Source organism: Saimiri boliviensis, chromosome 3, assembly GCF_048565385.1.
Source record: "Saimiri boliviensis isolate mSaiBol1 chromosome 3, mSaiBol1.pri, whole genome shotgun sequence".
NCBI lineage: Eukaryota > Metazoa > Chordata > Mammalia > Primates > Cebidae > Saimiri > Saimiri boliviensis.
The window spans coordinates 113,347,428-113,361,712 of NC_133451.1; the positions used below are offsets into that span (position 1 = coordinate 113,347,428).

Below are 14,285 nucleotides of genomic sequence, written 5' to 3' on the forward strand. Positions count from 1 at the left end.
CTACACATTTAAGCAATAAAGAAATTCATATTTTTGGCTAAAAGCACAAATATGCACTGGCTGTTCTGAAGCCTTTTCCTACTGGCATGGGCTCTTAATCAAAATACATGGCCCATAGGAAATAACAAACAACAGAGGGGCCCTGGTCAACCTCGCTGGAAGGTGTCTTCAGATCACAAGACCTAGTGTAACTTCTGGGGGAGAAACGCTGAAAACACGTAAAGAGGCACATCATGAGGTTTTTCTCTTTTAAAAATAACTGCATTCAGTGTCTGTTGATTTTAACATGTTCTGTCTTAGTCTGTCATAAAGATAATTTCAGCATTGCTTAGAAAACAGAGACTCCTGCGGTAAATAAATTGCACATAACCACAAGGTGTGACACTGTATATGTTAATATTAGCATTTAGACATCCTTGAGTAGATCATGTACCCAGGTGGTCATCTGACTTTGGGATATACCCTAGCTGAAATGCAAATTTTAAAAATTGCACTGAAGGACTCAGTCATGGTACTCAAATGCAGGGTGTTGCATTACATAAATTTATAAGGTATATGAGATTGGTGTAACCAACACAATTGCCAACTCGTATCTGGGGAGTACTACTCTATGTATTGTGCAATAAACATTATACAGCACAATAAATGAGAAAAAATAGCTGGAAAAATATGTGAAGGGAAAGAGCTGAGAAAGGATTATAAAATACCTTTACGAACATTAACATAAATGATGGGTTACAATTTTCCAGCTTTATTCTTCTGACAAATTGTCCATACAGTAATGTTTTCATCACACACTATCATTTAGAAACGTACTGCATGAGCCATATACCTGTAAAATCTATAGTTTCTTTTGTCAGGTTTGTTGCTGTTATTCAGTACATGTCAAGTATGCTAGTTAGGTGGTAAATTTATAGTGTGTACAGTAACTGGATTTCCTACACACCCTCCCTTAGAAAAAATGAAATGAAATATAACACCAATGAGGAACGCTGGAACACATGCTCTGTTATTTTGAGCCACGGCTTTCCTTGCTTTCTGAAACATCTGCCCATCGTACTGGTCCTGTTGGTTAGAAACACCCCTACTGTTATGACATCATTTATTTTGTGCTCATGATTCTTGGGTTTGTATGTCCCCATTGTCTATAACTTTTCTGAAAGCAGAAATTTTGTACCTCTGCTTTTTCCAATGCTGATGTTTTTAGAATATTTTGGTTTGGTAATTTATTCAATATTTCTGTGACGTACTGTTTCGACTGTTCGGTAGTTTTTCCTTTTGTGTTCACTATTTGCTTTTTTCTTGATATCGGCAAACATTCGTTTTTGTTCTCCCAAGCATGCTTTCCGAACCCTGCTCCTTAATTATGGAGGGGGAGGGGTTAATAGCTATTAGTAGATGTATTTCCCTCGTAGAATCTGAACTAGCTTTTAAATTTTGTTTTCCCTCCCCTAATTTATAAATATTTTAATCAATAATGTATCTATTATTTCCCAAGTGAGCCCTAAGGAGTATGTTTGATGGCCTCACACAAGCCATTCCAGGAGAACAGCCTCTCTCAAGCAGCTGACACCAGTGAGCCTGGCTAGTTTTTATCTCTCCCGAGTCCCTGTATTTTTAGGATGGCCGGCAAGAGCACACTCACTCCATCACTGAACCCATGAAATTGATGTGTTGTGCAAGTTCCCTCACGCCCTTTTGCTGAACTTGCATTGCATTGCCCATTGCATATTCAGTCAGAAGCCAGCCTGGAACAAAAAGCCAACCATCAGAGAAAACTACCACTGCCTGTCCTCAACGCTGTATCGCACTCAATCAGCATCAGCTCTGCATCTATAATTAGACAGGGGTCCAATAATTACGTTGGCAATGAAACAACATAGTCAAAATTTCAGTGATTTCATGAAGTGATCGTCCAAAGGTCGAGCCCGATGTTTAAGACTGAGGCTTCCCAGCTTACTCATAATGTCACAGATGACTGGGAACTGATGTCCTCTGTATTGTCTAGAAGAGCACCTTTGAATTGTTGCCTCTCATACCAACTAAAGAACTATACTTGCTTTCATATATGACATACTTGCTTTTAAAAATCTAATTAAAACTTTCTTTTTGGTCCTTAGGTAGAAAGATGGCTCTGCTGAGATGAGCTCTTAATTAATGCACTGAGAGCCTACGAGTCCCACCTCTCAACAGGAATGATTGACGTCCAAGGATACATAAATTACACTAATTGAGCTCTGCCTTTATATAGGCTTTCCACAGCCAACTCATCAGAGAAGCTAGGTGAGTAGACCAGCATCAAAAGTTACCTCAATATGGTCTGTGCTTTCCCAAGGGGTGGAAGAAGAACTTTCCAGACTGTTGTACATTTATTATCACAGAAGACAGTTCTTTTCTTCAGTTTTAAGGTGTACACTTTTTGTTGTAGGTTTTTTTTAATTATAAAAATTAGCATTTTTAACAGCCATTGAAATTTAAATAACCACATTCTCTTCACAATTTTCAAGCAGCAAAACTTGCAAGCCAATTACAGTATGCAAAAATCACTTGGCATCATTTGTTGATATTAAATTGTGTTGCGTAGCAACCAATGCATATGCTATGGAAGGATTGTTTGAAATCAAATCCAATTTTACTCCCTGAATTTAGTTTTCAGAAATTTACCTAACTGTAAACACACCTAATCCCCAGACTCAGCCAAAGCACATACTGAAATGTATCTTTTCTGTTTATTTCATTCTGAATGAAATCTATAGGTATACTAAAGCTCTTACTTCCATGAAATTTAATAAACCACTTGGCATGATCTAGGTGGTTTAGTAGTCTAAAATAAAATTTATGGACAGGACCATTTGCTAAAAATGAACACAATTATGCTATATTAGATTTCCCCATTTATATCTTGAAGTTTTTAATGACAGATATTTTTAATACCTTAACAATTATTATATAAGGTATTATATTTTTAATACCTTAACAAAAATAATCGAAAAATTCAGTTTCGATTATTTTTGAGAAAAATATGAATGATAGGAGAATTTCAGAATATTTATTTAACACGTTACACTATATATATAATACATATATATATATATGTATTATTCAGACAAAATATAAGTGGTACTTGAGTCTTACTATATACATTTTTTAAGGAGAATGAGGGAATGAAGACCAGAAAGAACTCTAGCTTAAGAAATTATTAAGCATAAGTGATACAATAAAATGAATGGAAGTAGAAAAAGCAAATGATGAAAACCAAAGGAAAAAATACCAAACAATAGAGAAAACTACAGTTAGTCTTGAAAATAATAAATAAATTCTCAAACCTACACATTACAAAAAATCAGCTCTGGAAAAAAAAAGTCAAGAAAAAGGTGGTGGAAGCAAACAAGTTTAGTTTCAGAAAATATGTAGGAGGGACCACCATGAACTAGTAACAAAAATGAAAAAGAATTCAGACTTTGGATTCCTGAAGCATTCGGGAGAACATGTTGCTTCCACACTTGCTCACTTTCCACTTGGCTGTACTTTACTCTACCTACTGTTTAAAATTGGGAAAAATACAAAGTCCCACCTAAAAAGAAAACCATAAGATGGCTACATTTCTATCAAAATAGCTTTATTACTACCTGAGAGAAAAGCTGAATTGGAGAAAAATTGAGAGATACCAGAAAATCCTGAGCTGATGATCTCCTAAACAAATATAAAATGCTTTTAGCATCAAGGCTGTCTTTCTATGACTGAAATGGAATAAAAATGGAAGAGCTTCTTGACTTAAGATCTTTTTGTTATTTGGTGAAGCTCAGCATCCAATACAATGTAACAAGGACACTGAAATATAATAATATGACATTTCTGTTTTTAAAAATTACTTAGGTATAATGAGCATGAAATATATACCTCAAAAAGCCAAGGTGTTTATTTTTATTTTCTGTAATTGTGTGTTCATACCACATTCATTCATCATAGATTATATGCTAAGCAAGGCATGGTACTTGAAGTGGTTTTCTATGAAATTATGCTTGAGATGACCTAAATCTATTAATATCTCTTGAGAATTTGTGTATTTAATAATCATGAAAAGACAGTATCACTGTGTGCTTCATTAGTCTCATATCTGTAGAAATATTTATTAGTTAAAAAAAGGAGCCTTATGTTCATAGTATTGGCAGATAATTCTACTTGAGTTCAAGTATTTTTAATGCATTTAACCGAAAACTCAGCATGCTTTAACAATACTGCGTTGTCAATGTCTTTGGATATAAGTTGGTAAAATGTGCCTGAATTATTAGCAACTTCTTTTTCTGTACGTGTTGGAAGATCAGAGTGCTGGTGCCTGACAGAGGCCATCATTCATTACGAAATGGGGCCTAGTCAGCACTAGGACGAGCGAGGGCCACCCTGCCTAGGGTGGAACCATTAATATAATAGCCTATCACTCAAACTAATAAAACTAGCTCAGTCTATTCTGTTTCTGAGCATGGACTACCAGATCCGTGTTTTCCATTGCTACATTACCACACAACCATATTATTATTAGTTGATACAGGAATGAACATAGCAGGAGAAATAGGGTTCATCCTCTTGCTACACATAATATAATCAAACCTCAGTAAATTCTTCTCTGTACTTCAAATCAGAAAACTTATCACTTTGCTTGTGTCATTTGTTAGGCATCTTATACTATTCATTTAAAATTCATATAGTTCTTCAGATGAGGGGCTATTCACTAAACTGGGCAATTCCTTATTCCACTGCTGTTTGTCCTTGCTTTACCAGCAATTTTTTAAAATGTGTAGATTCATTTAAAACATTTGTTAGCTTAAAAAAAAAAAAAAAAGGAAGTATATAGAAAAAAAGTAACAACTATCTTATCATTTTGCTGCCAATTTGTGTTGTTATAATTCTGACTTCTGAAAAGTAGCAATATACATCATTAGAAAAAAGATACAGAAATTTATAAAATTCTTTCTCCTCTAAAATAATTACTAGTTATACTTTCTCATAATTTCTTTCATAGAAGTGCATATTTTTAAAAATATCTGTATATCATTTATGCATTAACTCAACAATTTTTTAGGACTTTTTATGTACCAGAAACTATTTCTGGTGCTAGGACTGTAATATTTAGCAAAACAGATATGTGTGTGTGTGTGTGTGTGTATATATATATGTATATATATATATATATATATATATATATATATATATATATATGATAGAATCTGGCTCTGTGGCCTAGGCTGGAGTGCTGGAGTACAGTGGCAGGATCTCAGCTCACTGCAACCTCTACCTCTCAGGTTGTGGTTCAAACAATTCTCCTGCCTCAGTCTCCAGAGTGGCTGGGATTACAGGCATGCACCACCAGGCCCAGCTAATTTTTGTATTTTTAGTAGAGACGAAGTTTTACCATGTTGGCCAGGCTGGTCTTGAACTCCTGACCTCATGATCCGCCCACCTCAGCCTCCCAAAGTACTGAGATTAGAGGCGTGAGCCACCGCGCCCAGCCAAAACAGCTATTTTTAAAAAGACTTTCTGGCTCTCATGGAAAAACAGACTATAGACATAATAAATAAGAATAGAGATGTATGTGTGTATGTGTGACATGGTGATAAGTACTGTGGAGGAAAATAAAATAGGGAAGGATGATTGGAAGTGCTTTTGTAAATAAGAAAGGTCTTCCTCAGAAAGTGATATTTGAGCAAAGGCTTGAAGGAGGTGAAGTAAGAAACCCTGCAGATATCTAGGGAAATTGTTCTGGGAAGAAAGCAGCTCATGCAAAGACTCTCAGAAAAGACACTCATGAGGCAACTGCAGCAGAGGGGCTCAGAGAGGTGGAATAGGCAGGGGTGTGGGCACCAGGGCAAAAGTGGTGGGATAGTCACAGACTCAGAAAATCGAAGGCTACTCACAGATTTTAATTTTTCATCTATGTAAGATGGGGAGCTTTTAAAGAACATTCTTCCTGGATGTGGAATTCTGGAGGATTTTAAGGAGAGAGATGCCATAATCTGATGGATTTTTTTTCTTCAGCTTTTCAGTTCAGGAGTACATGTGCAGGATGTACAGGTTTGTTACATAGGTAAACACGTGCCATGGTGGTTTCCTGCACAGACCAACCCATCACCTAGGTATTACACCCAGCATCCATTAGTAATTCTTCTTGATGCTCTCTCTCTCCTCACTCCACTCCCAACAGGCCCCAGTGTGTGTTGTTCCCCACCATGTGTCAATGTGTTCTCATCATTCAGCTCTCACTTACAAGTGAGAACATGCAGTGTTTGATTTTCTGTTCCTGCATTCGTGTGCTGAGGATAATGGCTTCCACATCCATCCACATCCCTGCAAAGGACATGATCTTGTTCCTTTTTATGATTACATAGTATTCCATGGTTTATATGTACCACAATTTTTTTATCCAGTCCATTCTTGATGGGCATTTAGGTTGATTCCATGCCTTTGCTATTGTGAATAGTGCTTCAGTGAACATAGACACATGTATCTTTATAATAGAATGATTTATATTCCTTTGTGCATATACCCAGTAATGGGATAGCTGGGCCAAATTGTATTTCTGCCTCTGGGTCTTTGAGTAATCACTGAAGTGTCTTCTACAATGGTTGAACTAATTGACACTCCCACCAACAGTGTAAATCCTTTTTCTCTGCAAACTCACCAGCATCTGTTTTTTGACTTTGTAATAATTAATAACTATTCTGACTATGGTGAGATAATATCTGATGGATATTTTTAAAAGATACCCCTGGTTGTTAAACTCAAAAACAGACTGAACAAGAGGAAGGACAGAACAGGGATGCTAGCTGAAGACTATTGCAAAAATCCAGGCAAGGGACATGGGCAGCTTGGAACAGAAAAGTAGAGGAAGAAGTGGTTCCAAGCAGTTTTACATTCCAAATATATTTTGAAAGCACAACAGCCGGAAGTTGCCAATAGATTGGGTATGAGATGAGAGATCAGGAAGAGCCAAAGATGACCTCCAAAGTTTTTGGTCTGAGCAACTAGAAGGATGGAGTTGTAATTTACGAAGGTAAGGAAGACTAGAACAAGTGGATTGGGTTGCAGTTTGGATCGGCCCAGTTTTAGATGCCTCTTAGATGTCTAATTGCAAATTTCAAGTGAACAACGTAATCTATCAGTCTACTTTAAATATTGGTTGGAGATAGGGATTCAGGAATTCTCAGTATACAGATGGTATTTAAAGTCATCTGACTGGGTAGAATCATGAAAGGAGTGATTATGAGTAGAGAAGAAAGGAAGATAGAGGGCTAAAACATGGACACCCCAATGTTAAGAAGTCAGGATTCTGCGGAGTAGTCCGTAAAGTAAAAGGAAACCAGAAAAGGGTGATTTATTTCCTGGATGTCAAGTGGAAGCCATTTGTAAAATTCTACCATTACGTCAGGGAATGGAAAGATTGGCTTAAATTAGCAATGTTAGGTCATTGGTGGTGAGAGAGAAAACTGAACTGAAACAGGCCCAAGAGAATAGAGAAGAGAAACGGAAATGGTGAGACTGCTCATTCAAGGAATTTTGTTATGAAATCAGAATATTAAAAATGCAACGGTAGCTGTAAACAGGAGAAGGGAGAAAGCTTTTTTTTTTTTTAAAGAAACGTATTAGTATGTTTTATAGTTGTTACATTTGTTAGGAATGATTCCATTGATAAGGGAAAGTTGATGATGCCAGAAAGAAGGAAGAACTGTTGAGGTCTCTGAGGTCCATGAGAGGGGATCAGGCCTACAGCAAATGTGCAGCCTGAGCCATTGCGAAGAAATTGCTATAAATAAGCACAAATGCAGAAAGGGAGGTAGATAAGAAGAGAGCTTGGGAAGATCTCTTCTAGCTCACTTGTTCGTTTCTTTTTCAATGCTATAAACAAGGTCATTAGCCGAGGGTGAGGATTGTGGAGAAGCTCTGAAGATACAGAAAAATGCATGAAATTGTGATTGAGAAGGGAGAATAAACAGAGTGGGGAAATAATATGAAAACCCAGAAGAACAAAAGGACTGTGGAGGTGAGTGGTCACCAATTTGGTTTGTTTGTTGTGTAGTTTTCTTCAGGACATTCACCTGTGCATGTGCAGATGAGTTGACGGAGAATTGGATTTAACAATGGTTGGGGTTTTACACATGAATATTTAGAAACTCAAGTGGAGGAAGTGAGTTGATAGTAAGGGAGAGGAGGTGACTCTAGTACAGGATTGTGGAATTGAAACTGGATACGTGAATAACAGAGGGGGAGAGGAATAACGTTAGGATCAAAAGAGTGTAAGTGCAGCTGCGGGGTGACTGAGTTCCCTAGCGAAGGAGCTGGAATGGCAGGAGGAAAGAACTTTAACAGCCTGCTGCACACAGAGATAATGGAGAGGTTATTTGTAATGAAAAAACCTAGACTGCAACTGTGTGAGTGAATGGTTAAAGGAGAATGGAGGAGGCCGGAGTCCAAGAACTTTGGTATTCAAATGGGAAAGGCCAGGCTGTTGAAAGGACCCGTGTGGATATTCAAGTCACCCAGGATTTTGGCAGGAGTAATGTTGGAAAGGCTGAGAGTAAACCAGGATAGAAAATCTCCAGGGAATGCAGGTGAATGGCCTGGGGGTGGGGCCGGGGGGTCTGTAGATGATTACAAGGAATACCTATAAAGGGTCATGGAGTCTGATGATTCAAAGATAGGGTATTTAAGGAAGTGGGGACAATAGTCTGTGGATATTAATAAGGCAAAAGTAGGAAAAAAAATTTCTTTGGCTCTGTACTTTCTATTGACAGTCATTTAATTATCTAGCCATCTTATTCTACCTGTATAACTATGACTTTGCTTACTTAGGTAGCACTTTCTTTTTCTCTACACAGAAATATATTTGCCTCTCTTTTTATCAACTATCATACCTATCTATCCCTTGAAGTACTTCTCTACCAATCAGCTATATTTTTTCACTTATACGAAAATGTTTAATTGTTTTACACATTGCTCTCTCCCTGTTTACTTGTGGTGTATATTATTAACTCAGAGATATTCGACACATTCTTTTTAATAGCTGCTTACTTATGGGTGTGCCAAAATATATTTGTCAATATTTTTTCCCGTTGATATACCCTTTGTCGTTTCCAGTTTTTCACTATTACAAACAATGTGGTTGTATATCTTTGCTTATGTGTATATTTGAGAAATTTTGCTTATGTATTCATGAAGTCAATTACCATCAGTGGGTCAAGGACAAGTGCATTCAAAATTTGTTTATGTATATGGCTTAATTGCCTTCTAATAAGATTACAAAAATTTGTATTTCCACCAACAGCAAATGAGAGACTACTTTCCTCTTACCCTTGCCCTTACTTATTTATTGAGCATTTAAAATTTTTACTTTACCAACATTATTTATTAAGCATTTTAAATTTTTGCTAAGTTAATAGAAGGAGAAATTTCTTCCCATCCTTTTTTTATTTGCATGCTGAGTAAAAATAACTATCTTTTCATCTGTTTAGGGCACTAGAATTTTTCTATTTCTATAAATTGTCTTTCTTAAATTTTTTATACTTTTTCAAATGAAATTGAACCTTTTTATTTTGAAATCATTGTAAATTCACACACAATTGTAAGAAATAATACAGAGAGATCCCAAGTACCCTTTGCCCCTTCTCCCCTAGTGGTAACATCTATAAAACTTTAGTACAGTATCATAACGAAGATGACCATATTGATATAGCCAAGAATACAGTTTACCTAATTTTTGCCCACATTTTTATTGTGCTAATTATCTTTTTTATGATTGATTTGGATATTTTATTTGAAAATCAAGAGAATTATTTTATATGTATCAAATATATATTTCTCTCAGATTTTCATTTGCCTTTTGCTTTTATTTGTTACATTCTTCCTTAATTTTGTCAGTCTTCATGACTTGTGAGTTTTACAGATGGCTTGGAAAAGTCTTATCAACTTTATAAATGAATTTATGTCCTAGAATTTTTATGATTCATTTTCGATGTTAAAATATTGATTCATTTGAAATTTATTTTGAGGTAGAGAATCAGGTAAGAATCCAGTTTTCTATTTTCTTCAAATAGCCATTATTTTACATTCCATTTATTCCAAATATTATTGATGTCATAGCCAAATTTCCATTTGCATCTGTGTTTATTTCCACACTCACTTTGATCCCTCTCATTCTCTTGGCATGTCTCTACCAGCATCTAGCCATGCTAATTATTGTAACACTATAATCTATTTTAGTATAGGACAGGGGTCAGTGCTCCTTATTTACTGCTTTCTCCTCTCCTCCCTAAGGATTCTTCTAGTGTTTTTTAAATACTTATCTTTTAATCCCAAACCTTTGATATCACATTATAAAGTTAAAAACATTTCCATTGATTTTTTTAATTCAAATGGAATTATTGTTAAATTCATAGATAAATTTGAGGAAATATGATATCTTTGTGCTACATAATCTTCTTATCCAAATGCTTGGTAGGTTTGATCATGTACTTATTCTCTTTTGCATTCTCCAGTAGAGTTTTCAGGTCTTCTTATACAGACCCTGCACATTTTATTTACATTTATTTCACGAGTATGTGCACCTATACATAGGCCTTAGTGTTAACTTGGTCAATATTAAACACTCAAATGCCATCAAACTTGCATAGTAATTTGTTTTATAGATGGTAGATGACTATTTCTCTATCTAAATTACTAATTCCTAACACGTAGTATTTTGCCCATGTTTTTGCTAGTGACAGTTTACACAGTAGCCAGAAGGCAAGTAGAGAAACAGATTTTTCATGTTTTCAGAGGTAGGTATCTCTGAAATAAGCATCCTGTGTACATAGAAAAAGTAAGTTGTAAAAATAAAATATGTTAGGTTGAATAATCATCTATAATGTTAACAGTCCAATTGCTTGTCATGTAGAGGAAGGCTGTGCTTTAATTAAGCAATAAGACATGACAGGGTGTGAATTATGGAGTAATAATTCTTGTCTAGTATATTGTTAGACAGGAGGCTGAGGGCCAGGTGTCACTGCATACACCACGCATAAATTATTACACTGTAACTTAAATCTAGAATAATATAGAATAATTCTAAACTATTTTTCAAATAATTTTGCTAAATAAGACTTATAAGTCAAATATACTTTTAAAATTCTATGTTAGAGGACATTTATTATAATGATATAAGATCAAGATGCTAAAGTAAAGCATTTACTTTCATGGAAAAATATAGCAAGAAAATATAATAGTAAAGTTGGCTTCATAAGTGGTTATTTTCTAAACAAGATTGCTCTAGAGAAGATTTCTAGGAAGAAGATACATTACTTTGACTTTATCCACTGTGATTAGAAAAAAAAAAAATTGAGAGCTGTTTTGAGAAATTTTAAGAGCGGTCCTTTTTGGCTTTGTTTTCTTCACAAAACAGCACTGACTAACAAATCTAACATAAATCTTCCTGAGGAAAAAGAAAAATGCATCTTGTAGAAAGAACTTGGCAAAGGGTGGGGCAATTTTAGAGATTTTTGTGTCCTTTAAAATCAGTGTGATTTGTAATCCTAACGCTCTCCCCTGTAACATACCATTTTGAAGGTCCTCTTTTGTAAAGACATTAAAACAGATCTCTTATCACAAGAAAACACGTTGTTTGAAATACCGCTTTTTTAAAAAAAGAAAACTCATTTCTGCCCATTCAAAAGAAAAATGTTTGAGGACAAGTATGTGACTGTAATAAAGAGGAAGTCTCTCTCTGCTTTTCATCTGCAGAACACTCTGGCTAGCAGTGTTTCAAAAGACGATTTCTTTTTAAAGTTATTATATTTTTGTGCTTTTTATTGCCAATACTGTATACTTTAAGGATGGTTGGTGTGTTAACAAGCTCAGCTTCTTTTGTGAATATTGCAAGATGAAAGTTATATTGCAACTTCAGACCATTAATTTTGTCTCAAATTCTTCTTTAAATTAATGCCTGTTATTATCAAATTTGACCTCTTTCTGTAAGTGGGAAAACTAGAGTTAGCGTAATGTATGGATCAAATAATCCTTGACAAGGTGCTTTTCAAGGGGCTCCAGAACCACCCACTTGCCCGAAATATATCTCTTACTGTCTTATCACGGTACCATTAATTATTTATTTCTCTGAATTAATCTCTGAGTCTTCAGTAATCCCCTATTAAAATGAATTCCCTCCCAAGTCAATGAGATAGAACCCACTGATCAGTTATCAGCCTCCTAACAGAGATGAGTTTGTCCACCTGCTTTGCTCCAAGAGGAAAGCAGAGAAGAAAGGACATGGGAAAGGCATGCTTTATTGGACGTGAAAAGGAAAGGTTTCCAGCCACGAAACTTGGGTGAGGGATTACTGTGATCCTGAGCTACTGGAAGGTGGCATGAAAGCTCACTTTGTTCATGGTTGGGGGGTAGCAGAACCTCAAGAGAGGAGAGCAGAATTGTGAGTTCTTCAGGCAAGGATGGACCATGTCTTATTTGGTGCCTAGTATGTGTCCTAAATGATGAAAAAGTTAGGGAAAGCCAAAGAAAATTTCATCTTCTGTGCTTAACAGTTTTACCAACTTTATCACTTATAATAGGTCCATAGGTCTATCACAACAATCAAATAAAACCCTTTTTAGCACTTTCTTCTTGTGTCTGTTTAGCTGAACGAGGCAGGGTTAACTTTTCTACTCAGTGGATCCAATTACTCCTTTTCTAGAAATACATCTCCACAGGGTTTTATTCCAAACTTTTTGTTGTGTCAGGTCAGCCTTAGGAAAGCAGTCATCCTAGTTCATTCCAGGACATTAATTAGCCCAAAATGTTTACTTTTATGACACCCCACAGATTTCCGGGTCAAGGTTCCCCACCAAATATCACATATTGGCTAGATATCAAATAAACCAAAGAGGCTGCAACTTTCTCTTATGCTTCTCTGAGATTTGTTGGGTCAGTTTTGGGCCACCACATCATGTTGGGTGGTTTTTAAAAAGGGTAACAGGTACCCATATCTTTACCTTTAGAGAACTGCGATAGAAAATAATGCTGCTGGCTTCCAACAAGGTCGTGATGTGACAGGGGTGATTGAAGAGCACCTCTGCCTTTTTAGAAAAGGACCATCAATTACTTTGTTTTAATTTTCATACCAGCCTGCCCTTGACTTAGGCTGTATCTGCTTCTACAGAGAGATCCCTGCTTTAGAATATTTCAGCATACAATAAGTTGTGAAAATATTCCTTTTACCAGCTGGCTGCTAGTTCAAATTGGCCATATGACTAAATTTCAACTAGTCCACCACACAGTAGGATGATCAAAATTTCATTCTATATATTTATGTTTATTGGGCTATATTATTAGCACTTACTTTGTTAAAATCTCCATGCTAGAGATTCAGCATCATTATTTCATCAATGTTAACAATAGCATTACGGGATTAGGGTTAATGTAGGGACTTGGAAATGAAGGTACACAAAGGTCCTTAGTAAATGATGAGTCCAGTCTTTTAACTCAAGAATTAATTTGGAAGCCAGAATTATTTCCAGTGAACCATCTTGTTTTCTGCTGATGTAAAAGTTAGAATCATTTTTAAAATTGAATTTAGCAACTACTACAGCCTTCTAAAAGAAAAAAAAAAAAAAAAAAAAAAAAGAAACTGCCATTTTCCCAGTCTGCAATCCCAGACTGTTAAATTTCTTCTATGACCCATTCTAGGAACTTTCTCCTTGCAGTGCTGTTACGCAGCTGCTTTCTGATCCAGAACCGATTACACATTTTCAGAGTCCAGAGTGCTAACCATCACACCCTGGAACCTCATTGACTACACGTTTTCAAAAGCACAACAGCGTAAGGCAAGCCCTCGGGTAGCAAGCATAAGCACTGGCCTCTTCAGACCAAGAACCCACTGTCATTTCTACAGAAAAAATCCTACGGTTGTAGCCGTAGGGCAGGCACTGGCTCTTCCCTCCATCCAAGTTTACTTTTTTCCACGTAGATTAATTGGTATCACACATGGTTTGTGTTGAGGTGGGGGTTGTTTTTTTTAAATTATTTTATTTTATTTTATTTGTTTTGGGGTAGGAGTTTTTTTGTTGTTGTTGTTTTTGTTTTTTTTTTCTACTTTAGGTTCTGGGGTACATGTGCAGGTCATGCAGGGTTGTTGCATAGGTGCATACATAACCAGCTGGTTTGCTGCCTCTATTCCCCCTTTGACTATATCCAGTATTTCTCCCCATTTCATCCCTCCCCACACCCCGCTGTCCCTCCCCTAGCTCCCCCAACTACCCCCAGTGTGT

At 36.1% G+C, this 14,285-nt stretch overlaps 1 protein-coding gene across 14 annotated transcripts in view; it reads left to right on the forward strand.

Annotated features, from left to right (window-relative positions):
* The window catches only part of TENM3 (teneurin transmembrane protein 3), a 2,726,163-nt gene that overhangs the window by 1,663,870 nt on the left and 1,048,008 nt on the right, over nucleotides 1-14,285 (forward strand). For 13 of the 14 annotated variants that reach the window (XM_074396660.1, XM_074396665.1, XM_074396667.1 and 10 more), the window contains exon 7: nucleotides 2,121-2,283. The gene's annotated coding sequence lies outside the window, so the exon portion shown is untranslated. Of the gene's footprint in view, nucleotides 1-2,120; nucleotides 2,284-7,901; nucleotides 8,036-14,285 lie in introns of all 14 variants that reach the window. The other variant, XM_074396661.1, reaches the window with a different exon arrangement.